The following is a 27516-nucleotide window of genomic DNA, read 5'->3' as shown; positions in this document are numbered from 1 at the left end:
CGAACACTGGTCACCAAAAATCTCCCTATAATAGGCTACTTTCTTCAACCCCCATAAATTTCAAGTATTAATTAAAAACTGTGCGGGCCAGTTTCAGCGGAGTAACGCGACGAGTAATTGAATCCTCGAGAGACAAAAGCGCGGTGTCTGGGACCGAGGAAAAAAGGAGGAGCCCGCGAAGAAATAGCTTCGAGGAGGTAGAGGGTGGAAACATTGTTTACCGATAAAGACAAGGGGAAGTTACAGGGTAACGCCCACGCCGAGCATTCTGTCCCCGAACGATATCGGGAAAGTTCGCGTCCATCCTCCCACACCCTTTGTCTCTTTTATTATTTCCGAGTAGCTGAGGGCATCGATGCCATCGGCGACAGGCGTTGCGAGGCTGCATCGAGCAGGGAAAAAGGGTCTGCAAGTTTCCTCCGGCCACTAAGGTGGAGGGGGGCTGAAGTATAGAACAGTTTCGGACGTCTTCGAAAGTACACCTTGCCGGTGGCGTGTCGCCGGGAATAATGGAACCATGGGAAGTTTGATGCATTGATTGTTCAACTGTGAACGCTCCACGGCATCGAAGACATCCCTTGCATTAAGGCTAAGTGACATTTGTCGTTGCTTCCTGTTTTTTCTCCCCAGCAATTCTAGAAACGTTTCTCTTTAATCACTTTCTTCTTTCGCGAAATTATTCATGAGTACAACGTGATGCAAAAAGCTGTTTAGAATTCAGACCAGCAGCACCTACGCGCGTTGGACCTAATTTATACATATATCCTGCGGATTTTTATACAAAAAAATCAATTGCACAATTTGTACCGAGCAGACAGACAGACAGACAAGAAAGCGAGCTAATAAAAACGTGGTAATAAAAGTTGTCTGCATAAAATGTAGAAAGTCGGAGCCTAATAAAAATTGAATTCCTTCTTTAATGATTTTAATCTCTATTTATATATTTTTTAATATATTTATTAAATATATTATATATATACATATACTCGATGCTTACTGAACCGAAAAAATTTATTTAAAGTAGCTTTGATAAACGAATTTGAACGGTCGGTGAGCTTACAGTCGTAACGTGTTAAACAATAGGAAGCAGCGGTAGCGAGATTCCACGAAAGATCAAGGATCAAGAGAACACAATGCAAATTGCAATGTTTAGTCACGAAAGGGGAGGAAAAGTGGTTGGGTGTGCTGCAGGAAATTACAGTGTCCGTGGTCACGTGTTTGCGCAAAGAGAACGAAAGCGAATTGGATGACTGCGGGACGCGGGAAAGGAGAGACTGCAAGGTGAGCTCTCCTTGTCCCATACTATCAGATAAACAGAAGGCTGTACTGGATTTGAAATCCTGTGTACCTCCCTGGAAAATTAATGCTCCTTCTAATTACTTTATTTCCTTCTTTTGGGTACATATTCTGTTGTATCACGTTTGCTGCGGTTTGCATGGAAATATTTCGCAGACTGAACCTCTCATTATACCGAGCGGACTGAAACGTTTGTGGAAAAGTTGAATACTTGAATACCACGAATCTTCGTTACTTCATTCTTCAGATTCCCATTTCCGTTGTCGACTCTACAATCTTTTAATAGGTTCTACAATTTATTCAAAACGTCATAAATTCATTTGGAGACCTGAAATCTTTGGGGAACTTTTAAATTTGTTCGAAGGCTCTACAATTCTTTTGTATAATCTTTTACAAGTTTCAAAAATGTTTTGTGAGCACTGTAATTTTTTGAAAAGCCCTACAGTTATTTCACAAATACAATTAAGTAAAATATATGAACTATTTCTATAACATTACTTAGTTTACCCTACTTTTGACAATGGTATCATAGTGAAAATATGAATATTTTTTAAATAAATATTATTTAAAAATTTTTTCTAAATTACTGAAAACGCCAGATGTGGAAATCTCTATTTTTTTCAAACAATCCTTAGAGTGAAACGTCAATTAAATAAAGCCGAAGCAATTATTCTCGATCGCGAAGTATAAGACTGACATTAAACGACCGTTAAGCTGTTACTTGTTATTGCATAGTTATTCTATTTACTCGAATATGCGAAGTTACTGCGGTAAATGAGACTAGAGTCGAAGTTTCATGAAATACAGAAACGGTGCAGTTCCAGTACGCGAAACTTGGCTGGGGGGATGAAACCGAACGGGGGTTGGTCGTGGAATGGTCTAGCTTCTTACGAGAAGCCTCTACATACGTAAGCCGAGGATATTCAGAAGACAGTTTCATTCGATACAAAACACGTGACCCCATTAGAGAACCTTGTGTTACCCTCTGTTCACCGACAACCATCCTTAAAAGACTGCAACACACTTGGGACTCGGGAAGGAACCCTTAAAACGTTGAAAGATTTATTCGTCGAAAAACTTCCCTTAGTATGTCTCAAACGGAATACTCTCAAACCTGAATTTCTAGATTGCTACCTTCCACATGAGATACATTAAAGAATAAATCGCTAATCTATGAAACAACATTTCTGACAGAGTAAAAGATAAAATCCTGTGATTTTATATCAAACATAAAGTTATCAGTTTGTGCATTATTAAATTTTCCCTCAATGAACAGATTACTCTATTTTTTCAACTATCACGTCTCGAATATAACTGTTTTTATTGAACAACAAGAATTGTTTACCTCGTAGAGCCAACAGGATACATGAAATAAAAAAGTTGTGCCGTTGATATAAGATTCAGTGCTAAGGAGATGCAAATTAAGTGAACTTTCGACTTCGACAGAGTGAAAATTCAGCGGAGTTCCACTATAAATTTTGGACTTTACAATACTTTCAAAATTGTGGTACGCTGCAACTGCATGAAGTTTCTCGGTTTGCCAGCGACCAAGTAGCTCGTTTGGTTTCTTTGAAAAAACAAACAGAAAAAGGCGCGCTAGGGAAAGTAGTAGAACCCGAGCAGTTTCGCGAGAAGTTCAGTGAAACGCTAGGGAAGAAGTTGAAAAAAATCACCCCCCACGGAATTTTTCGACAGCTTCTCGATAGCTGGAGCAAGGTACAAGGGCCGCGGATAAATATTTACTCTCGACACGTTCCGACAACAAAGGGTACCGGGCAACAATGAATAATGCATATTCGATGGAGCATCGCGCGTCATAACCGTTCCCTGTGCGCCGACGATCGTTCTGTCTCTCGCCTCGCGCGTTACCCTCCAGTTCGCAACAACCCCCTTTTATTGCGACCGTGTATGCCGGTGCAAACAGGGGGTGATGCGAGGGTACGATTGTATGTATATGAGCCTCGTAAATACCCGGCCACCCTTCAAGAAATCGATCGACGACGATGCCGAACGATTCGATTCAATGCAACATTATCTCCATTTCGATTTTATTATCCGCCCGTTCCCTCGACGGAGATAGTTTCGCCAAACGATGTCGCGGCAATACAGACCCTGTCTTTAAACGGTTGTCCTTATTCTTATATGTCGAGAAATTAATCGAGGACACTTAAATATTTTAAAAAACTAAACATTTCTTCCGACCTAGAATAATTCCATTGTACATATATGATTTTTTTCATATGTCGAAATCAATCAAAGATGTCGATCCATTAAATTTTTCAATGTTAACTCACGAGGCACTCATACATCGAGCTTCTTTTTGTAGCCAGCTTTGTGTAAATGGTTCAGAACAGTTTTTTGGTCAATGCCTAGCTCCATACCAATGTCGACACTGCTGATATGCTTATCTTGCTGGACTTTTTCAAGAATTTCTTCAGCTTTTTCAGGATTGGACGACCAGAGCGTGACTCATCTTTCACATCAAAATTACTAGAACGAAAGCGAGCGAACCATTTCCGCGCAGTAGATTTTGATAAAGTACCTTCACCGTACACAGCATTTTTTCACAAGCCTGCGCAGCGTTCTTCCCAATATTTTGAATAATGGTAAAGCAATTTTTACACCCGACTGCTAAGGTTCTATTCGAAATCTATGTGACAGAGAGGCTTCTAAAACAGAATAAGTCCAAGAATAAATTTTTCACACTAAACTCTTGTTGAGCAGTAAAGGTGACAAGATCAAGTTTATATAGACTTCTTGTGATTTTGTTGGCTTTCCTAAGAACGTAAACGTTCGAAAAGACCGATAAAAATCGACTAGAATCAATGTACGATATTTCAAAATGACCATAAAACTGGAAGCAAATATAAATTAATAATCGACTTGGCGTGTACGTTCACGTGCCGTAAATTCCATTGGATACCAGTTTTTAAGTAGCGCTCAATCCGCCGCGCGTCGAAGGCGGCCTCGCGCTCGCGATAACCATAAACCCTCGGCGCGTCGCGTCGATGCAACCCCATTTTCGCCCGCGATTAAGAAACACCGGCGCGATCGAGACGAGCGATCCACCGAACGTGCATCACACGGAATATTTCGATTCGCCGTCGACTATAAAGCGCCGGCAATTTACTCACGGAAACTTGATCGCGTTCTATCGGACGATCCATTCCGTAACTCGATTTCGATTTACCTTGTAGCATCGAGTAAGGAAATTACTGTCGGGGCGCGAGAGGGTTTAAGTGCGGCCAGGCGTGATTGAATTGTATCCGAGAGATGGATCAAGATGAGTTTCTGGATCAAGAGACCTGGAGAAATGTCCGGTGAAATAGAACCGTGCGTTTCTTGGTCTTGGAGATGCATGCTTGTATCGAACACGGAGTGTTCCTCTTGGAAAGTTTCTGTTCAAGCATAACCTATAAAGTCTGTGAAAAAATGTTGTTCCCGTTTCCTTAGATCGAATACTTGCTGTAGATCGAATTCGAAACTGATGTACATCAAATTCAGTATTCTTTTGTGTTACTTACCACTTATTAAAATGATTCAGAAAATACATAAATGTATGAGTAGCTATTTTGTAATGCACGCAAGCGATTTTTATGTTACAAACAAATCTACAGTCTACTTGATGGACTTACGACAGAAACGAGCTGGCGCAATTTAAATCCGTAACAAGTAGACTGCGAATCTTTACGCATTTATGGCGTATGAAAATTTTCAAAAAATATTATTAGATGTACAAATAAGTTTGGTGCCTTTATGTATATTCAATTGTGATTGCATTTCGAACGAAAAATTTCTCCCGCCGCTTTGGTGTTTTAAAGCATCAATCTTACTTATTACTAATTAGTAGATAACCTGAAAAAGCAATACTTTGCATCATGGCGTTTAAGAAACAGCACATTCGACACTGTATTCTTTTCGAATTTTAGTCAAAGAAAGACTGCTGAGTCTACGAAAATGATTTGTTCCGCGTTAGGTGAAAATGTTGTAACCCAGCGGTGACCAATCTTTTGCATACCATGCGCAAAATTTTTCACATACGAGTTCAGGTGCGCCATACGACTCGAGCACTTTTTCTACCTTCTTATGTACGTTGTATAGGGGTAGGATCTGCTTCGGTTAGAGGATAACTCAATCGCGCAACTAAATTAATTAGCTTACGCCAGTTGAAAAGACATACACTCCCAAAGAAAAAGATAGCACACGCGTGCTATCTTTAATTTCTCGTGTTAAGATTATGCTAGCGTGAAAACTCTGTGTAGTGTGTAAAACATACCTTCTGCGAATATGAAAACGGAACATAGATTGACTTTAGTTCAATGAGTTCTCTTAATCGGAAGGGAAACACATGGAGCAATAATCTACAATAGTGAGAAATGATCTTTTGGACGATAGGGCGATCACCCTTGAACACCGCAATTCCCATCGTATAATTGTAAACTGTCAAAAAATTGCGACGAATTGATGAGTAAGAAGACTGAATAATATGAATATGGATTCAGTTATGGTGCCTACTTCAAAAGAATAAGTATAGTCGCAAGAATCTAATGCGCCGCAGGTTGGCCACCCCTGTTGTAACCTATACAACATTCAAAAAGGGGTTCCAAAGGTTTCGTGGTGGAAATTTTGATCTCAAATGATAGAGAACGCAGTGGAATGCCGAAAAAAGTGCAGGACGAGGAATTAGAGCAATTATTGAATGAAATTCCTTGTTAAACACAACAGAAACTGACTGGGGAACTTGGTGTAACTCAACAAGCAATTTCCGTTCGTTTGAAGAAGCTTGGGAGCTTCGAAACGTAACGTGTATTCCTTTATTTTGCAAATAAAGATCAAAAGTATGCTGAGAAGGCACCGAACTTATTTGTACACCTAATACAACACGATTTACAATTTTGTATCTACAAAGGCCATTTGATTCCACTTTCGTAAAATGTACCTACAAAAATTATAAATTGCATAGTCTAATACTAAGATTAAGAAAATTTTGCAATGCGTTATTTTCAACCTATTAAGATGATGAAAGATAGAACAAATGACGAGCGCTCGCGATCATCGTTGGTGAAATCACGGCACGGTTCGTCGGTTAATGCTCGCGGGCGGATAATACGTTATCCTTACGGCGCCATTATCCCGGAAAGGATTGCGTTCCGCGTGCACACCGGTTGTCTGAGGTAGAAAACACCGCGAACCGTGTGCGTTTGTGCCAGCCGCGATTGATACCACGAATGAATCACCTCTTGCAGTCGGGTCCTCTGTAAATCGCGTGAAAGAACGCCACCGGACCGTTGAAAATTTTTTATCTGTGCCCTCCCCCCATCTCCCCCATCTTTCCCCCCACCCCCGACCCGACGGAAAAAGGAAGAAGAAAAATGATACTCGTGCCGCGTCCAGTGATTAGCCTTGCTCCGCTGGGGAACGAAAGAGTAGTCCGGTAGCTAGAAACGCCCCGGCGGCGTTTAGCCGGCTTATTTTTCTTCCTATCGCGAGCCGCGCCGCGGTATCGAATTTTTCAATCGGCCTGGCTCCGCACGAAATTCGTTAACCGATCGTTCCCGATCGATCTCTCGTTCTCCTCGTTTTTCGTTCCATCGCCGTGCCGCGCGCGTACGTGCAAGCGGGAGTGCGTCCGCGTCCGGTTGCAAACACGCTTTTTCACGATACGCTGCTCGCGCGCTGATTGCGGCGAACCTCGTCGAAACACGACCGTGCCCACTCACGGATGCCCAGGAATTTCACGGTACCGCCACCATATGCCAGTCGGAAGTTAGTCAGGTTTTATTTAAAAATTAATATTGTCATCTTTTTGCAGCAGCCCGGCCGGCCCGCGCTCGTGCTACTCGCGACGCGACGCTCGCTGTCAACTGCGATTTTCTTACAAATTGTTATCTATTACTGTAGACAAGTAGATTGTGAATTTATTTTCCATATTTCTTTTCAACATTTTAATCGCATGCAGTCTAAACATAATACATAGAACAGTTCACTCTCGCAATAATACCGTCAGTGATATTCAAAAACGAGATTAACCCGTTGCAGTCGGAGCTCTTTTAACTCGAAAATTATACATTTCTTCCGACCTGAAATAATTCCATTGGGTCCCATCGAAATCACCGACACAAATTTCCCCGACACGGTTATCACCGACAACATTTCACCGACTCCAGATTTGACCGACAATAACTTTGGCCGACAACGCCTTTAACCGAAAACGATTTTGATCGACAACAAATTTGATCCATAACGACTTGAGACGACCACAGTATGATAATACTGTATGATAATACATACTGTGGTCGTCTCAAGTCGTTGTGGATCAAATTCGTTGTCTGTAAAATTCGTTGTGGATCCAATTCGTTGTCTGTCAAATTCGTTGTCGGCCAAAGTTATTGTCGGTCAAATCTGGAATGGGTGAAATGTTGTCGGTGAAAACCGCGTCGGGGAAAATTGTGTCGGTGATTTCCATGGGACCCAATTCCATTCTATATGTTTTTTTTTCATTTTGTGGATATGACATTGATATAATACTTCTTACCTTGATATAATATTTAAAAATATAAACAATGTGTGGATATGTGTGGAGACAATAAGAAAGAAACATAATGAATGAGAGACAAAATATGTATGAAGTGAATTTGGTTGAACGAAAGAAAAAAATGAGTGTACACGAGGGAGCGTTTTGTTTGGAAAATTTGTCAGTCGTTAATTGAACCTCGTGTGTCTTACATCTAATATGTTTTGTTAAATATACGGTTCGTTTATAAACATTGATAATTTCATCCACTGCTTGAACAAACAATTTTGTGAATAATGGTAGAGCAATTTTTAGTTTAGTTTAATTTCGAGTGCTAAGGGTTAATATTTAAAAGACATTTCTTTGAGCAGACGATGCTGAATGGATTCGTGCGTATCGATCGCAGCGACGATTTTTATGGTAAGGATTATATGCGAAGGGTTGTAGAATGGCATGCGGAGGGTGAAAACTGAATTATCTGCGAACCTGTGTAATCTCAGCGGATATTCGATTACAAGGGTTACGGGACACGTTGCGATGCCAGGTCTGCTACGAAAACGAACCGTATCGTGGAATTTACTTACGGGATGAACGAATCCTTCCGGGATGCAGGATACACGTTGCCCGACTGTCTGGGATAGGTATGGATGTTTACATGCGTCCTCCTTCGGGCAAAGGGAGTTCGAGAATTGCTGCGCACGGATTCGGCGACGGATTTCGCGGGCAGAGTGTCACGTCGAGTTTCCCGAGATGCGTTTGCTTACACCACTTACGGAATTGCGGGGCTGCCCGTGTAACCTGCGAAATCGACTCTTCGCGAATCCGTTTAATGAAACGGAACAGGTGCCCGAGATATCGTCTTCAGAGATGTATCCGTCGGGAGAGTTCTTCTTTGAAGATCTGAAACAATATGTACAACAAAATTTGTAAACTCAATTTTAATTAACTTCCCGATTTATAGGGAAGCTATTGTAATGACCCCGAAAATCGAAAATCGATTTTTTAGCAGGTCTTCACATTTCAAGGTCATTGGAGTCATTTTAGACTATTTTCAGTAAAATGTTCGTATGTGTGTGTATGTGTCCGTGCGTATGTTATCAAAATTTTCGTTAACGTTTTCTGAAAAAGTAACAACGCGATCAGAATGATGAATTATGCAATCGATGTGCCCCGCTGTAATTTGGAGCTGATTAGATTTTGGTCCAATTTGGTCCAGTAGTTTTTTAGTTTTTTCGAAATAAGTTGATTCAACAATGCAATTTATACGAGAGGACGTAAATGTTACACCGAAGATTGCTTGGGAGAGAACGACGATTTTTCTGTGAACTGCGGCAATACAGAAACCACCAGCGCATTAATATTATTTTCGAATATGTAGTTCGTTATCCGTAAAGTTTCCGGTAACTTCCGCTAAATAGCCCTCGGGGCAATAGTGAAGTGTTTCGCATAGTTCCCGCAGGTCGTGGCAGAGTCTTACGTAGAACATCTGCAGGATGTTTCCCATAATTTCGCTCGCGGATTATCCACAGCTCGACGAATTCCTTTCAACGGAAAACGGAGCGAACGTAATGGTGAGTCTCTTCCGCTGAATGCAGAAACGATATACCTACACGATATGCTCTTGGCTCGGAAAATTTCGATTCTCTCGAAAATTCCGGAAAGCCTGGATCGCTCCGATGGCGTGCAGGACAACCGACGAATAATTGCAGAACAGAAACGCGACCCGGCGGTTCATGGACAATTTCCCGAGCCCCGCAGAGTTTCCGTTTTCGGCACGTGGAGCAGGCGCGAAAATTTCGCTCCCGGAAAATCGGGTGTGGGATCGCGATTCGCTCGGATTTTCCACGTTCCATCGCAATTTTTCTCAACGATAATCGACCGACGACTTCGTATCATTCGCGGACGTGTTCCCGCATTTTTTCGGGACTTTGTCTCGGCTTTTTAATTAAATCGCCCGCGCGATCTTCGCTGCGAGAGAGAATTTTGCATTAATGCACAGGCTCATTTATTTTGCAATTATGTTTCTCCGTGTGTATGTTCTGGAAAGTGAGAAAGCAGCATCGTTTGGAAACTAGAAAATTTGACACACGATTTTTTGTTTAAATCCTTTTATTTATCTAAAATAAATGAAGCTGAATCTACTCGGAAATAAAAATTCCTCTTCGTTGATTTATAACGCTGATTTCACTCGAATGAATGTTCTGCGTGTATTTTGATATCACAAAATGAATTGTCGTAATCCATTTTTGTCCGTGCTCCAACCAAGTAACAGTTGACAAATCGTTCTACGAACAATTATAGAAATATTTTTAATCATGTGCGGCAATTAGCTCGACAATTTATTCGACAGTTGGCAGTGGTCAAATGTTCCAAATAAATTACCTTCGTTGTTTATTGCAATCAGCAATTGCTATTAGCAATGTTATTAGGTGTACAAATTAATTTGGAGTTTACACAATTAATCAATTGTAACAAGTTATATTTATCATAGCGATCCATTGATATTATTCTATACGAGGGAATAAATGCACAGAAAAAACAATTGGCGAAAAGTGAACGTTTGCCCACACAATAATTTCGGCGGAATTTAAACAGCACAAGTTGATGATCCTTTTTCCGATGACGATCGTGCCAGCATGAGCCGCGATCGGAATTTATCAGGATAAATCTGTCTGTTCGAAACTGACCCCAGTGATTTATCTCGGGCTGGCGTGCTCCATCTTGCTGCCTCGATGAAATTGGGGAATTTGCATATCGACGCGGCTCCCCGATTATTGAAAAGTCAAAACCGCGACCCGTCAAGAATCCAACCGGGTCACTTTACTCGCGAAATTGAAAGCTCTGCGGTTCTCGAAAATATTCGTCCCTAAGGGACAGCATCCGTAGATATGAAGTTAAGATAAGTGTGCGAAAAATATCGGCGGTCCGGCTGTTACGGCCGAGCGGCGTTGGATTGAAATATTCGGACGATTCACGTTGCAAACATTTCACCTTTCAACGCCGCTCCCGTGTTATTTATTACATCATCTTTCTTGTAATTAACTGCAAATGAACCTTCGATGAAAATATGCATGTGCCACGAAATTTGCATATTGCTCTGTACCGCGATCAAATTATCAATATTGCGTCAGATGAAAATGTTTATATGATGAAAACAGATTGTAGATGTTTGTATACAAATTCTCTTAAATTATTTACTGGAAGTAGCTTGTGAAAAAAGAATGACAATGAGGAAACAAATCAGACATTTTAGTTCGTAACATGAACATTTTTTCAATTAATACCATTTAGAAATGTTAAATGCTTTCGGCGCAACGGTTCGATCGTTTACTACTAATTATGAAGCAATTTTGCTGATTATCAAACAAAATCAACGTTTCGATCCTAGTCTGGATCCTTCTCAAGATTTATTTGAATCCCGTCTGTAAAGTAAATATGTTATAGTAATTTCAAAAACTATTAAATTATTGAATATAAGGAATATTGTTCATAAAAACTCACTTACTTGCTTTGGGGAAAATAAATTTATAATAATTGTGTGGCACGCGTGTGTTACGTGCGTCGGACATGCTTGTTGTCAAGACACTGATGTAAGATCGTATTGAAAACGATCTAGGTTATATCTATCGATATAAGGCGGTAAAGAAAGGTCATAGTATGTTCTTAAATCCGCTCTTACGAATATACCTTGATGGTAAATCGTTATTAACGTTCAACTTTTATGGGAATCAGTTTCATATGCAGTTAATTGTATGTGAGAAACAGCTGGTTCAAAATTTTTAGATAATGACAAAAGTAAGTTCATTGGAAAAATTCATCATAGAACATTACTGGTTTAGTAATGTTGCGTAATATTCATGTATCTTAGGTGTCTCGTACCTAAGATTTACGATGCGATGTTTAATCATATGAATAGTTCCCAATAGTAACCTTTGATGTAAATTTTGTTCTTTGTCAATAATTTTGACGTTCTCAAAATCAAATCTATGATCCATTTCAAGTGAATGTTTCGTCAAATCCGTATGTTGTAGTGGAGGTAAGAAAATATTATGCTTATGTTCTATGATACGGGTTTTCAAGTTTCTGAACGTTTGTCCAATATACATATACTTGACTACATCCCAAGCAAGGTATTGAGTATACAGTATTGCAACTTTCTAAGCGTGGTAGCTTGTCTTTAACAGGTGGAAACAAGTTTTTAAGATAATGTGGTATCCTGAAAATTGTATGAATTCCTACTCTTCGAAAGATCCTTTTTATGTCATTTGAGATGTTCTCAGCACAAGGTATAACAACGGTATTTTTCCAATTGATTGGACCAGTTCTTTTAAATCTATCTTCCTTTCGTTTTTCACAACCAAAAGAGAATGATATAATTCAAAAATACGTTCCTTGACGATGTTTGACGTACAATTTTCTGAATAACCGTTGTGTTTTAATACATTTTTTATTAACAGCAAATTGTTTGGTCGAAATTCAGGATCAGAGAGTAAGATAGCTCTATCTATCAAACCTTTGATTAAGCCCACTTTAAGTTGCAAAGGGTGAAACGAGTAGAAATTTACATATCTACCCGTTTTATGAAACCAATTCGTTTTTAACCTATTTTCTGTTCTAATGACACTCACGTCGAGAAAGCTTAGACTTGAATTGCTTTTCATTTCATATGTGAATTGTAATCTTTCATGAAAGCTGTTAAATGTATCCAACAAAATTTTCAATTGTTCAGGTTTTATACATGTGATTATATCATCAACATACCTTTTATACAGAACCAATTCGAAGGGCAGTTTTAAAATAGAATTCTCTTATAATCTTTTCATTACAAGATTTGCAACAACTGAAGAAATTGGAGATCCCATGGCTGTTCCAAATACTTGTTTGTAGTAAATACCATTAAAAATGAACACATTGGCTTCCAATACAAACTTAACAGCATGACGAAATTCGTCATGTTGTATGTTAGTATGTTGTTTTATTTCGTCCCAACGACAGTCTAATACCTGTAAAGCTAAATCAATAGGTATTCAAATAAATCTTGAAAAGGATCCAAACTAGGATCGAAACGTTGATTTTGTTTGATAATTAGCAAAATTGCTTCATAATTAGTACCAAACGATCGAACCGTTGCGCCGAAAGCATTTAACATTTATTAACAGCAAATACGATCGATAGAAGAAACATAAATACCATTTATTTTATAGAAACAGCCCACTGGGACGTCTCCGGTCAGCAATGCGTTACTGTCCCAGAAACCCCATTGCCAGTGATGGCGGCGCAATTATTGTGAAGACGAGCCGCAATAAGCATCGAAAAACGCAGGGGCCGCGATATCCGGTTTCCTGGTTCTATCCCGAAATCAGAGCGTTCCAGCACTCGACTCCCGAGAGTGCTCTCTTTTATCACGCTCATTATCACCCCATTCAACTTCTTCCTCCTTCCAGCGTTTCACGAGCCGATGAACACCGGGCTTGGGCTCTCTCCTTCTCTCTGTCTCTCCTCTCCTCTCCGCTCCGCTCAGCTTGGCTCCGCTCGGCTCGGCTCCGGTCCCCGAGAACCACCGGGCCGGATGCACTTCGGCGCCGGAATTTAGGGTCAATTAATAAATAAGCTCCAGATGGAACCGCGGAGAACGGTCCCTCGGGGCCAGGGGGCAAATATCAGGACAATTACGAGCAGGTGCGGCCGCGACTGAGAGCGACCAGCCACTTAAACTCCGCTTAAATAAGCGCCGGAGCTCCGTTCGCCCAGATGAACAAGCCCCCGCGTACGGCAACCATAGTCTTGCCGCTGCGAATTATGCTCCGGGAACTTCGAGCCTTTTCCCTACCTGGAATTTACGCCGGGAAACACCTGCGACTGCCTCCGGTCCCGTCTTCGCACACTTTAAATCGCGAACGCCGTGGGTTTCGAATCGGAGATCTTCTGGATCAATGTTTGCTTGTGGATTTCCGTTGAGGTTTCCTGTTAACGTGCGGGATATGTACTAATTGGGCAGATCTATTACAATGTGAATCTTTGTGTAACATGGAATTCTGTTTGATCAGCAAGTGCATGAAACAGAAACGAATGTTCTCTTCGTTTGACATTTTCAGTATTTATATTTTACTTCATTTTTCACTTAGTCCATGTCTCGAGTGTCTTATGAGGAAATTGGTCGGGCGAAATTTAAAACAGTGAAAGATTTTTAAAATTCAAGAATGTTGTATTGTTCCTTTTAATATAACAAAGTCGTTAAGGGATGAAATCAATTTTTATGTTACCACGTTTTTATTAGCTTGCTTTCTTGTCTGTCTGTTTGTCTGTTTGTTCGGTACAAATTTTGCAATTGATTTTAAACTAACTTCCCGATGAGCTAGAGACTTGAAATTTTTATTCCTGCTCCCACAAACAATGCAAAACATTTTTATTTTGCATAATGATTCGCAGTCTATTTATTACGAAGAAAACTCAGCGATGTAATCTGTGCCACAACCATACCACACATTGAGTATCCTGGTCCGTAGAAAACTTCAAACTGTTTACACGTAGACCACCTTACCAATTACTGATTATTCTTGGCAAAGAAAATTATTTAATCTTTCTTTGCAGGAACGTTTTACGACCATACTTTATTAAGTTATAAGTGCAGGAATTAACTTTACCGCCTCGCCATATACTGGATCTGTATTTTATTTAATGAAGTTTGACTAACTTGTTCATATCCTCTACCGAAAATATAATAATATTGAGTCGGCCGAATTACTTTGACATACCTTGATTTTTAGAGGAGAAAACAGGAAATGTAGTTAATTCAAGAACCACTGGGGCACTGGGGAAATCAAAATAAGTCGTCCCTTTTATAAGGTCAGATAATTAATGGGACACGCTTTAAATCAGAATAACTTTTTTATAAATGGACCGAAAATTACTTTTTACGATTTTTTATTTGGGGCAGTAACGAAAATTTAAAAAATTTATTTCGTGGATTCATGTACGTTACATGTGTATACACAGTACTCTGAAAATTTTATCGAAATTTGAGGAGTAGTTTATTAGTTATAAATAGGCTGCGGATCTTTATGAATTTATGGTTTATAAAAATATTCACAAAATGCTGGGGTATCAAAAATTCGACAGAATTTAGTACGATTTTTATTTATTTCAGACCTACAAATGTTATTACCAATGAAAATTGGATTTTATTTGGTACGATTTTCTTAAAATTTGTTTGCAAAAATTAAAAATGCATAAACTGCCGCAGTATAGCTATAAAGGATTAAAAATCGTGACGAAGCTTAAATCGCAAATAGTTCAACCCCGCCTTTTTCTTCCCCTAAAATTCCCTGCCCTGTGAATACTGTGTTTCGTTCGAAAGTAGAGTAACAGAGAATGGAGAACTATGAATAATGATCGGCAAGCTGTGTCCCGCGGCTCAGTCTTTGTCCGATCGCTACAAAAGCGGAGCTTGCACCTAGCTGGCTCGTACGCGTTTACGCTGTACGTGCGAGCTACGGTCATGAATACAGAAATCGAATACCGTTCCATTTCTGTAAAACGCACGTTCATCCGATGTAGTGTCTCTGTCAACCACTTACTGTCGACGGTAAACGGTTTACACGGTGTCACTTGTAACTACATCCCTTACGATGGCTGGCGAAATGTTTTGCATCGAGAGTAAACGCCCGGAGAACCTGGACGCTTCGTATTTAATTTTCTGTCGTGGCTTTAGAGATTTTAGAAAATTATCTTAAACAATGGATTATAAAATTATTACAAAATATATATATTTATTACGATAATTATCAGTAGGCAGGAATAATTTTTTAATTAATTTTAGTGGAAATTTCATCCCGATATCTCTTATGGTTGAAGAGTTATAGTAAAATGTTACGACCCAGCCCATCGCGTTCTTCGGCCGTCCGAGAATGTATATCGCGGTGCAGCGTTCACTTCAAAAATTTTAATTTCGTCAATTCTCAAATGTCCACCTTTTTAAAAAGAGGTCCGCAAATGGGACAATTGGGGATATTGAAGCTTGAACCTTTTATTTCATCTTTCGTTTTTCTCAACAAAGCTTTTTACGCTATGCAACGGGTGAGATAGCGAAGATAATGTTTTGTTTCGAAGACTTTTCAAATTAATATGCTCGTATACATGTCAAACAATTTTTTGATGATCGAAACCAACGCAGATTCGAAGATTGGAGTCTCGCCCCTAAAATGACCCCGCGATGGTCACTGTACGATTTTTTGTGGCTTGCATAATAGAGGAAAGATATTATTCTGCCGAAAAAGTGAAAATCTGCAATTTTTACCATCTTTAAACGTTTGTAGCTCGTTGCAACGTCGACCGATTTCGATGAAACTTTCACAGTGCATATAATTGACACAAACCTACAAAAATTATTTTTTAAATTTTCAATATAGGCCCACGTAAAAAGTTACAAATTCAACTTTTAGTATTTTTTCAACAATTTCGACCAATTTCAATTTTTGAGAAAATTTCTTTTCACATCCTTTAGTAAACTAATTGCTCCAGCTTCCTAGAAAAGTTCAAATCGTATAGTACAATATTAAAAAAGTTGTCGTTTTCTTTAGAGCGGTCTTAAACTTTTGTCCGCTACTGTATATCTTTCGCCGTTTTTTAAATAGTATTTCTATTAATGAACGTTTTATTTCTGTAATTTTCTATACTAGGTTTATTCTGTTAATAAAGAGATAATTTGATTTCATCATTCAGTGTTTGTATTATCATAAGTTTCTTACATGCGGCCCGCACAACATTTTTAAAGTGCTGGTTCGTTGCAAAAAAAGGTTGCTCATCCCTGTTCTAGTGTATCTTCAGCCCTAAAAATTGTCTATTGATTTTATCGTGTGCGAAAAATCCACGGCGCAGTGAGCATCAGGGTCAATAATCGATGTGTATCGAACAAAATTTCTAGGCGTAGCTATCTGCATCGTTGGAAATATTGAAGTAACGTAAAATATTGACGTCAATCAACTTCGTACACCCGGAGCGATATCGAATGCTACTCTGTCCGAAACGAGCGAGGAAAATGTGATTTCGAAGCGTTGCAATTAATTTCACCGACCATTCGATATATCATTACGTTTAATAGTTTTATGATATTCAGTGAACAATTTTTGTCGGAGGAAATTTTCGCTGCGCATCGGGTTACGAGGAACATCAAAGGTAATTCGCAAACGAGTGACTCGGTTACAAGGGTGGTCGTGAAAAAAAGAAGAAAAATAAACGCGGCAACATAGGCGTGGAAAACGGCCAACTCGATTGAATGTGTTCGAAACAGGTCGATTTCGAGTGAGCCATTGCAGGCTCGAGTGGAAACTCGATTCGTCTGTCGGAAGAGAATCAACGAGTGTGCCCGGTAAAGAGTTCATCGTAATTACGGTGCAACCGAGGGGTAGGGGGTCAAATCGTCGAATCCGCCCGATAACGAGGGAAAATATTTCCCGAAGTAAGATTGCTATTCTAACCGTGGATTCGTTTTACACCGTTCTAATTTTTGTTCGCGTCCGCACGTGCCCCGTTTTACATCATCCGTTTGACAAAAAATACTCTCTTGATTTCTCGTCCGAATATAAAAATGTCACTCTAAACTTTCCACGAAAGCTTAACTGCTTTACGCGAATTTTAATCATCGAGGCAGACTTGCCATTCGCCTTTCCACAGATTTATTCCAGCTCTGAAATGTCAAAAATGAAAAATCACTGACGTCTCTACTGATGACCTTTCTTAGAAACTCTACGGATTGTTATTATCGATGGAATTAGATGATAAGGATGTTAATTGGTAGGCTACTGGCTCTGGCAAAAATTATTCGATTAAACGACTCATACCACTGCAAATACAACAAAAAGGAATCTGCGCAACGTGACCCATCAGAAATGATCTCACCGCAATTACGGACCGCGTGTAATTTGCTGCCGTTGTATCGTAACAAACTATCAGTTCGCAATTAATCCGGCCGATCGGGTGAAACGATAGCTGAGGCTGGAGGGAGTAAAGGGTTGGAAACAGGCATGAAAAAACGAGGAGACTAATAGGGATAGTATGAGGGGGACTTTAATGGATGGCAGTTCCCGCGACGTAATTGGTCGTCCGTGAATCGCTCGTGGCATGTTTTTCGCGTCCAACTATCAACTCCATCGCTATTTTCCGTTTTCGTGTATCTCCACCCTGTGAGATGGAAAGACACGAGGACGGAGGAAGTATACTATAAGCGACCTCGTGGTAATGCCGCGTGCATCGATCTCTGTCCAATGCGAGAGCTATACCATAGTACGTACGTGTTGCGCGGGGGTAGAGGTTGCAGAGTTCAAGGTCGAACGAGAATTTACTTGGCCCGTAATTTAATACACCGAGGGCGGCGATATTGCACTTGAAAATTTTATTTCCTGTTATTTCTATGTTATCCAATTGCAAATGTTCACAAATTAACTCTAGTTAATTAGTTATTAACAATTGTTGCGCGGGCTGATTGTTTCGGCAGTTCCCATAATGCGTAAGACAAGGAGGGTCGAACTGTGCGTCAAGGACAGACATACATAACATATCACTTCTCCAAAATTTGTTAATGACTAGCAATTTAAGCATCAAACCTGCATAAAACTGAAATGGGAATGTAACCAAGGCTTTATTTTACATTCTACAATCTTAAAAGTTCACCAATGAAGTCTTTAAAGTTAGTAAATTAATTATGAAAATGTTACTTGTCAAACTATTCGAGGTTATTCACAAAATTTCGTCACTTCCGTAAGGGTGGATTTATAGTGGAGCTGCGAACATCGATGATAGCGGGGCGGTGAAAAGAAACCAACATTCGTGGCAACATTTCGACACATACTAATGAAAAAAAAACATATGTATTTTCTTTGTTTTTCTTTTTTTTCACCGCACAGCTCACCTCGCTGCTCCACTATAAATCCACCCTAACGCTCGACCGCGTCACTCCGTAACGCTAGAAAATTGTAGCCCCCTCAGCAAAGAAGTTTCACTTCAAAAATGTTTTCAGTGCGGACGGTAATTCAATCATTCGAATTTCTTTAATTAGCGTCAAATAAATACAGGGTGGGCCGGAAATCGTAGTACAACCGGGCAGAAAAAAGGAATAACATTTCTTCGTTTGACAGCTCGTTTTCGAGAAAATCAAGTTTGAAGATGTAGCGAATACACGTGCTATTGCATAGGAATCGTCTGACGCGTCTGACCATGATCAGCCAATTCTACTATCTGCATATACTAAAGCACGCGTACCTGGCGGAAGGCACTTTAAACTCGATTTTCTCGAAAACAAACTGTCAAACGAAAAAATGATATTTCTTTTTCTCGACCTATCTTTGCATGCAGAATCACCCGCTGCCCGGTTGTACCACGATTTCCGGCCTGCCCTGTATGTACAAACATTTCTTGATAAACAATACGCCGACATAACAGAAATCTTAAAGGAAACAACTTTCATCGACAATCTTTCTCATAAAATGTTTTCCGAAGTATGGTGCGGATTTTATTGGTCTTTGGCCGATAACAAAAAGCGGAAATATTTGTGGAAGTCAAGATAAACGGCACGGCAAAAAATATAAATGAAAAGAGCGCACGAGGAAAAAGCCCCGATATTTATCGTTACATGGAAATCTGGTTCCACAGAAATTCTATTGCTCGAAAAACGATATTTTCATCGCGGGAATTTCACCGTATATTTTCCGAGCGAATCGTTAGAATCGAGTTTCACATTTTCGTGTTTGCAATTTGGTGATGCCTAAGCTGCTCTTTTGATCCTAATGGGACTGCAACAAGAAAACGGGATCGGTTACCGACAGTTGGTCGCGTTTGCCAGCATACTGCAAAACCAGGAAACGAATTCCCGCGGAATCGTTCCAATTTTCTGTTCGAAGGGGAATCGGAAACGAAGCGAAGAGCCGGTGCCGAGCAATTATTAACTATTTAGGTCGGGCGCTCGAGCATCCCGATTCCGATTTCCTGATCGCCGACTTAATTGCGTTAGGTTCGGTGTTTTGAAGCGAACGTTCATACGTAGAGGTGATCGGCGCCGGTGGCCACGCGTGTCCGGTTTAATGGGAGCCTAATAACCCAATTAAAAGCGGATTGGATGGCTGGTAAGCGCCGCGGAAATTCGATGAAAATCGTGGCGGCTCGCCTTCGATCCAATGAGAACGGCGTCAAGGACGATCGCACAGCCTCGTCACGATCTTTGCCTAACCTTTCGACGTTCATCCGTGTACCATTCGTTCCAGGCCAGTATGCTTCGAAAAGAGTTGCACTCCACCAACATTATTTGATATCACACTTTTTATTCTGATTTTATTTCTGAAGTATTAAGAAGTTAGACTTGATAATACCTTTAAAGGTAAAATATTATAATAATTGAAAAAATTTTTGTTTGAGATCGATGGGGTATGTGCAACGTGTAAACAAGTTCAAATAATGACAATAGAAAGCGCAATAATTTTCCACGAACCCGGACTTACTTTGGAAGTACAAGGACTGCCAGATTAACCTTTGATCTCTGCTAATCTAGTTCCCATATCTTGCTAGCCACATGCGCCATGTTTTCCCGCGGAAATTTATTTAGTTAGACGAGGCCGAGCCAGTCCGTGAGAGCAGCAATGGGGACACGTAGGAAAGGGCTGGTTAATATGGTGGACAATAATTCGAAAGGAGCTCGACCCAGACAGCTGACCAAACAAGCTCGTTGCCGTTGACACGAGACTTATGGTAATTTTATAGGAAATCAATGGCCCGGTTCTCTCCGGCTAGTCCGACGCCGCAGCGTGTAGGACATCACACGAATCGAATATTCGAAAACATACGCGGCTACGTACGCTGCCCCCGTTGTTCCACACCGGAAAATACTGTTTCCCGGCGTCTCTCTGGCCGCCGCCGGAAAATATTCCCGGCCTCTTGTTTTCGTTTCGTTGTACAAACCGCGGTCGCAGGGCGACTGGATACGGAAAAATCTGTTTCCCAAATTGATCGCGGCCGAGTGTCGGCTCGTTCCCGCTCCGAATCGAAAAACGAACCGTATTAAATTCGATCGCGAGCAGCCCGCACCCGCCGCCCTTTTTTCACGTTCTTGTCCCGTTACCGCGACGGGAAAACTGATGTACATGGAACTTTAATGTCGACGTAGAGCTGCGCCGCTGCAGTATGTTCCAGTTACGTCCACTGTCGTTATACCTTAAGTCATAAGAGAGGTTTCTCGTATAACGCCAGCGGAAACAAGTGATTTTTAAAAATTTTGTTTACAATGACTTTCGGATATATGGGTCTGGGCCCTTCTGCGATGTAAACAGATAGTGCTTTTTACCACACTTATATTAGCTTGCCGAGTGTCGTTGTCGTTGTCGTTGTATGCGTCAAATCTTGTAATCGAATTTTAAACCACTTCCAGATGAGCTAGAGACTTGAAACTTTAAACATAGCTCAGAACTGGGTGACAATGCAATATTAAAAAACAAATTTAAAAAAAAACTATGCGTCTAGGAGAAAAAAGAAATTTTAATATTAACCGTCACACCTCGCCGCGCGACGCTCGGTAGTACGTCATCGCGGCCAGCGATCCCCACTCCGCGCGCCAGCGATCCCTACTCCACTACGTGTTCCCACTCCGAATCATCCCCACTCCACTGGCCCACTTCGCACAGAGGAGCTCAGTGTGTGGTTGCGGTGTTCCCAGGTGTTCCTTTCATTCAGTTCCATGTCGGAAAATTTCGGACTCCATCAAGAGACGTCGCACTATGGGCCAAACCGACGAAATCTGTGTCAAAATCAAAGAACTTTCGATAGAAATGAGATAGAGCTATGAAATTTTTTTTTAAATGAAAGCTGAAACTTTGCAGAATATGGGATAATTATGGAGATTGTGACACGAACGTTTTTTAACCTTGAAAGAATTCGTTAAACTTGCACAATTTCAAGAAAATTGTGGTTTTTCCAAAACCACGCGCAGAAAAAATTTTTTTGAACATGCGACACATCATTTCCAGTGGATTTTTGCACGCTGATTTTAAGTAAACGTTCCTAATACTTCATTATGATTATTTTTAATGTGTTTTATATATGAGAACACAACATTCCTTCAAACTAGTGGGTTACCAAATCATTTCAACGAAAAAATGATTTCCTAAGTTGTGTTCACAAAAATCGATTCCTTGCAAAATCCTGAGGTCGTAGACAAATTTTGAAACCAGATTTGAAATCAGCGTGAAAAGATCTACGAGAAATGATGTATCCTACGTTAAAGAAAGTTTTTCCGAGCGTGGTATTGGAAAAACCACAATTCTCTTGAAATTGTGCAAGTTTAACGAATTCTTTCAAGGTTAAAAAACGTTCGTACCAGAATCTCCATAATTATCCCATATTCTGCAGTTTCAGCTTTCATTTAAAAAAAATTTCATAGCTCTATCTCATTTCTATCGAAAGTTCTTTGATTTTGACACAGATTTCGTCGGTTTGGCCCATAGTGCGTCGTCCCTCGGAGTCATCCCCTCATTTTATCTCGCGTATTTCCATATCTTGCGTTTCTACATATATCTTCCTATTTCATACCAGTATTACTATATCTTGCGATCCATGTAAAAAGACTAAAAAGGAGAATATAATTTTTTTAGACATTAGTCACTATAAATAAAAGCGAGGAGCGCCCACAAAGATTACGTCAATATAGTTTAGCGCTCGACGCTCTTATTTATAGTCACTAATGTCTCAAAAATTATTTTCTCCTTTTTTAGTGCATTTTAATATAAGCGTGGTTTTTAAAAAGTCTTTTTTATATATTTTTTTTTGTTAAATTCTTATTATGTACGTTTACTCTATCTGTGACCTTGACTGACCTTGAGTAATTATAGTCGCTGAATTTCTAATGGAAGGAAAATCGATTTTTTCAAGGTTCCAGACCAGAAGACCGGCCGAAGCAAATTTTCTTATCATCAATTTTTTGATTGTCCGCGCACAGAAAGCCTGCTAGTGAGAGCATCTTATCCGTCGATTGAAAGATGGCTAGGAAAGAAAGTTGTAACCGGGGCGAATTTCGCGAGATCGCCAGGACTCGAAGTTTTCGCAGAGGTTTTGCAGGGCGCGCTCACCGCTGCGAGCGTATCGAGAGCTTATAAAGCTTTCAGCTTGCCGGAAGTTTCCCCGCTAAGCCACGACCCATTCCCGACGGAGCAACACGTTTTTCCGACGAAATCCCAGCGGCGCCGACCCTGTTCGCCGAGCAAATTTGATTGATAAGGATTACCGTCGCGCAGCGTACCGGAGCACGTTTGAAATTCCGAGCAGGCTGCCGCCTCGTAACGAATTGGGGTGGGCTTAACTTGATTACAAGCTCCTGTACAGGCCCACACCCCGTCTTACGTTATACCCACGACGTGCCCCCGCCACCGCGTATCTTTTCAACCGAGGCCTTCCCTTTCTTCCGACAGGATATTGGCCCACGCTTTATCGACGAGACAGTAAGGCTGATCGAAGCGATCCAAGTCACGGTGACGATCAAAAATATTTTATCGTTGGCGACGATCGCCGCACAGTGGTCTGGAGACCCCGTATTCGTGGCCAGAATTCAATTTTTCAACTTTAATATACTGAAAAAATTTTTTTGCTATAAAGTAACAACCCTTCGAAGCTCCCAAATCCAAAATATTATTCATTTTAGATGATTCTATGACGAGATACAGCTAAGCTAAAGACAAAGTCAGAAAATTCAAAGTAAAATAAAACGTTTTAGATTTCAATCATCGAATATCAGAAAATAGATTTTAATGATGGTTTTGTATATGTTAGTAAGCGCGTTTCAAATATTTAATCCATTTTTAAGCATTGTTTAGTGCATACACGAATAGCGTAAATTAATAGCATCTCAAACTTCGAAAAGAATTATACAAAAACGCTTAAGAGTGCTTATACTCTTAGTTAAGCTTAACTGGATTCGGTATGTTATGGAGGAAAAGGAAAAAATTATTTTCTCCTTTTTAATCCATTTTATTTTTGTCTCTAATTAAAAAAATTAAATCTAGATGCCATTAAATTGATTTAAAATAGTGAACATTAACCTATTCATTTTTTAACAATTCGGAAGCTTGGTAAAAGAAAATGTTCTCTGTACAGAGAAATTACGTTTCAAAACGTACAGGTTACAGATGGATTGAAAACGATAAATATCGTGCAATTCAACATAAAATGAATTTCATCCGAGTAAAACAATTGCGGCTTCAGACTCGGTCTACTCTATAATCCAATATTTTTTAAGCAATGTGAAAGCATTGTTACCAACTACGCGTGGTAAAAGAAGGAAATTGAATTGTCGCGTCATCTGATTATTGCAGCTCCATTTCGGGGTAGGTACTTGCAGCAATGAAATAATCGTTTGACGATGCCAGGCCGACGAGGACAGATTTGAAACGAAGGGAGAACGACGAGAAGGACGGAAAATATGGAGGCCGATGGGATTAGGGAAACGGTTCATGGAGTCCCCGACCATTTCGTATTTCATCGGTCGCTCGTTCGGCGCCGGCATTGTTTGGCCTGCGGGTCGCGCATCACAATTACCGTTTTAAAATTTTAATTAATATTGGATCGCGTCGCCGACGTAAATTTCACCGTATATATACGGGGGATAAACAGTGGCCGTCGCGCGTCGCCCATTTGAAGGCAGTCGCGCGCGATTGTAATTAATAAAAAACGGCAAGTTCCCGCGTGAACATGACATGTGTTTCGACACCGCGAATTAACGAGTGTTTCATGTGATTGTACAATTCGCCGCAGAGATTCTTGTTGACATGGACCGCGCAAATTTCGTGCAATTAAACCGGCAGCCTTGTTGCAATGAACGACGCTCGTGGAAATCGCGAACAATCGTTAATCAAGGCTATTCTAAATTATTAGTACTGGAAGGAGTACCAAAAATATTGTATTATTGTACCTTGCAAGGGGTATTCCTGAGGTCATATAAAGAAACTTTTTCCTTTGCGGCTTCGTTAAGGAGTTATTAATGAAAAACACGGACCAATCAGAGCGCGGCTTTAATTGGCCCTGATCGGCTCTGATTGGACCGTGTTTTTCGATAATATTAGGTTGGAAAGAAAGTTCTGGCGGTTTTTAACTATTAAATTCAAATGCACATATCTCAGCTCAAACAAAACTTCATTAATCAAAATAAAGACCATTGCAATCAATACACTTTTGCCAACGAGAAACAAGTTTTATTGTTCCGGTTAAATAAAATTCTGGAGTCCTGGAGGCGACAAATTCGTTGAATGCCGTTTCAGCATCTCTCGGTCGGGCGACGTGTGGCCGGGCGTTGTCGTGGAGAAGGATATGACCGTTTCTGTTGACCAGTGCTGGACCCAAACGTCGAAGTTTTTGTGCATTTCGTCGATTTGATGGCAGTACTTTTCAACTGTAATGGTTTCATCAGGATTCAGGAAACTGTGATGAATCAAACCGGCCACAGACCACAAAACTGTCACCATGACCTTCTTTTGGTGCAATTGTAGCTTTGGGAAGTGTTTTGGATCTTCGTCGTGTTCTAGCCTCTGAGCCGATCGTTTCCTATTGTCATAAAGAATCCATTTTTCATCGCACGTTACAATTCGTCTGAGAAATGGATCATTTTTATTGCGCAAGAAAAGGGCAGACGACTTAATCGAAAATAGACCATTTAAAATCAAAATAACAAAAACCGCCAGAACTTTCTTTCGAACCTAATAACTCTTCAACAAAGCCATGGAGAACATTTTTGCAACGGAACATTTCCTCCAGATGACCCCAGGAATCACCATTTCTGAATGTCCCTTTTGACACCCCGTACGTAAATGTTTCATCTCGCAACGCGAGCTTGGACAAATAGATTGAGTGAGAGGAAAAAAATATTGAAAGAATTTAAGAATAATGTTATACTATTTCCAACCAGTGTGTAATTTTCTACGGAAGGTCCATCGATTATCGATCGACCGTTCTCAAGAATCGAAAATGTTGAATGACAGGCTCCGATACGCGTATATATTAACAGCTATTGGCACGCGGTTGAAAGAAGTTGAAAGTATACTGAGAAGAATCGACAACGCAGCGAGGGTATGCGCGACGCGCACTAATTACCATTAATCTTGCCCAAGACAGGGTGATAATCGATAGTATCGGCGGAATATCGACTTCCAATCATGGAACCGTGGGGCATGATCAGGGCTACACACCATGTCGACAGGAACAAAGATGCTCGTAATTTATGCGTGACAGGACGGAATGCTTGAATAGAAAATCTCCACTCTGTTCATGCTAGTATTTTCAAAAGGGTTGCTGTGAAAATGAAATACACCTTGAAAGTACATGAAAGAATAATAGTGGCTGACACTGTCTCACTACAAACAATTCAAAAATCCAGAGGGAGGTGTCAAAACAAAGAGAAGAACATCTTTTTCGCCTCCTGTTTTCACATTGTATTTTATTCTCTATTCTTTTCTACAAACAAACAAGAGAGGTTGCCCAATCGTAATACTTCGATTTTAATGGAATTTTTGTGTGATGTAGAACTCAAATAAATATTTCACACGTATTTTTTAAAAGATTCGTCAGTCGAAGAAGCACAAATTAGATTTTGAAATTTTCGTCTAGGCCTAATAGTTTCGTAGATGTTGAATAAAATGGATTTTTCCACATCGACTTTGAGGGCTATTTTCACCCCCTTAACATCAATGTCGGCAGCTACCAAGACAATATGTGTTCTTCATACAAAGATTCCATTAAAATCGGCGTGTTGCGTTTGTGTAACCTCCCTTGTAAAATAATTCCGTTAAGCTGAAGCACGGCCATCTCTAGTACAGGCCGGAACATGGTAAATTTGGTAACGCCGTCTCAGTCCGATTTGAAGTAGTTTGAAGACTCCACTCCGAGAGTGAAGAAGACGCAGCCGTGCAAATTCAGCCGAACAGCTGAACTATTTATTCGACGATGGTTTGTGCGTAGGTGTGTATTGCGTGGAGGGATGTGCAATCGGATTTCTGTCGAAATCGTGCACGCAACTGTATTGTGCCAGTGGGCCGGCTCCATTTCACCATTATATTCCTGGTTGGATCGTCGCGTAACACCGAAATACCGGCAACGTGTGTCTCGGAGGGATTACGCGGATGCGTTCGCGTAATGGCGGTTTAATTTTAATGGACGGCCATCCTCCATCTTCCATCGTTACGTGCCATTATACCCGCGTTCCGGAGGAATCTTTTCGCCGACACCGACCGCGATTTCTTTCATTCGCCGCGTATCAATTTCACGGGACGAGGAGCCCACATCTCGCGCGCACACCCGCGGAATTCGTAATTTCCGTTCCGCGCGACTGCTAATGACATTCTTGCCACTGTTATTCTCCATGCTTCCGACGACGACGTCGAGTTCCACCTTCCCAGTAATTTAGATATTCAACGACCGCAATGGCTGCGGTGAGCGGAACCGCGTCTGACCAGTCTACTACTGGCGTGAGTTACAGGAGCCAGTCGAAATAAGATTCAATTCTTTTGTGACGAACGTTGAAATCAATGTAAATTATCCTTCCCTTTGAAGACTATTATTATAGACATTATTAGACTGCGGATCTTTAAGATGCATTTATAGCAAAATTAAGAAGATGAAATTCAAAATTGTTGAAAAATTTTTAAAATTGAACATGTCAATATATCATTTCTCCTCTATTAAAATCA

General features: G+C 40.4%; 1 long non-coding RNA gene across 1 annotated transcript in view; it reads right to left on the bottom strand.

The window, feature by feature from the left end:
* LOC143213918 (uncharacterized) overlaps window positions 1-27516 on the bottom strand; it is a 139181-nt gene that overhangs the window by 68292 nt on the left and 43373 nt on the right. The window contains exon 2 of the long non-coding RNA XR_013010062.1: window positions 8395-8710. This is a non-coding gene — a long non-coding RNA (uncharacterized LOC143213918). The remainder of the gene's footprint in view (window positions 1-8394; window positions 8711-27516) is intronic.

This window comes from Lasioglossum baleicum, chromosome 1 (assembly GCF_051020765.1).
Source record: "Lasioglossum baleicum chromosome 1, iyLasBale1, whole genome shotgun sequence".
NCBI lineage: Eukaryota > Metazoa > Arthropoda > Insecta > Hymenoptera > Halictidae > Lasioglossum > Lasioglossum baleicum.
This window is presented reverse-complemented; position numbering and strand designations above follow the sequence as displayed.